Raw genomic sequence first — 1,088 nt, forward strand, 5'->3', positions numbered from 1 at the left:
CCCACTATGTCATCAGATCTTCTAAGAGGACATATAGCTAGAATGAATTTCATAGTCAAAGGTTTGAATAAGCAGAAACACAATATATTTTGTTGTTAGGGGCTGTTGAGTTGATGCCAACTCCTAGCGAGCCTGCATACACCAGAGTTAAACACTTCCTGGCCCTACACCATCCTCACAATGGCTGTCATCTTTGAGCTACTTGTTTCAGCCCCTGTGCAGTCCATCTTATGGAGGGTCTTCTTTTTAACTACCCCGCGACTTGACCCAGCACAATGTCCTTGTCCAAGCACTGATCCCTTCTGAGAACATGTCCAAAGCATATGAGAGAAATCTTCCCTCTATATAGCATTCTGGCTGTTCTTCTTCCAAGACAGATTTGTGTGTTCTTTTGGAAGTTCACAGTACTCTAAGTTTTCTTCAACACCATAATTCAAATGCATCAATTCTTGCCTGGTCTTCTATATTCTATTGTCTACCTTTCCTGTTCATATGAAGTGATTGAAAACACCATGGCTTGGATTAGGAGCATCTTAGTTTTCTGAGTGACATCATTGCTCTTTAATCCTTTAAAGAGGACTTCTGTAGCAGATGTGCCCAATGTGATATACATCTGATTTCTTGCTGCTTCTATGGGTGCTCATTTCTTGATTTCCTGTTGCTTCTATGGGTACTTACTGTGGATTCGTGAAAGTAAATCCTTGACAACTTCAATAACTTATTTTGCTGTTATTTATTTTCCTAAAATGCGCATTCTACTTTAAAGCAGTATATAATGATAGTAGCAATACCGCCAGCAGTAGCAGCAGAGGCGGCAGCAACAATAAAAATAATAGCCTAGTTGTTTCCAGTTAAACTCAAACTAAATCTGTGATTCCAAGCGAATAGTCATACCAATGAATAATGCACTTACATTTGGGTATAAAAACATTTGATTGGGGGCTCTTACAGGTATTATAACAATCTATAGATCAATTATATCAAGCAAACTTGTATATAGGTTGCCATCATCATTTTCAAAACATTATCTCTTACTTGAGCTCTCATTATCACCTCCAATTTTTCCCTCTTCCCCTACCCTCCCACCC

Source organism: Tenrec ecaudatus, chromosome X, assembly GCF_050624435.1.
Source record: "Tenrec ecaudatus isolate mTenEca1 chromosome X, mTenEca1.hap1, whole genome shotgun sequence".
Classification (NCBI taxonomy): Eukaryota; Metazoa; Chordata; class Mammalia; order Afrosoricida; family Tenrecidae; genus Tenrec; species Tenrec ecaudatus.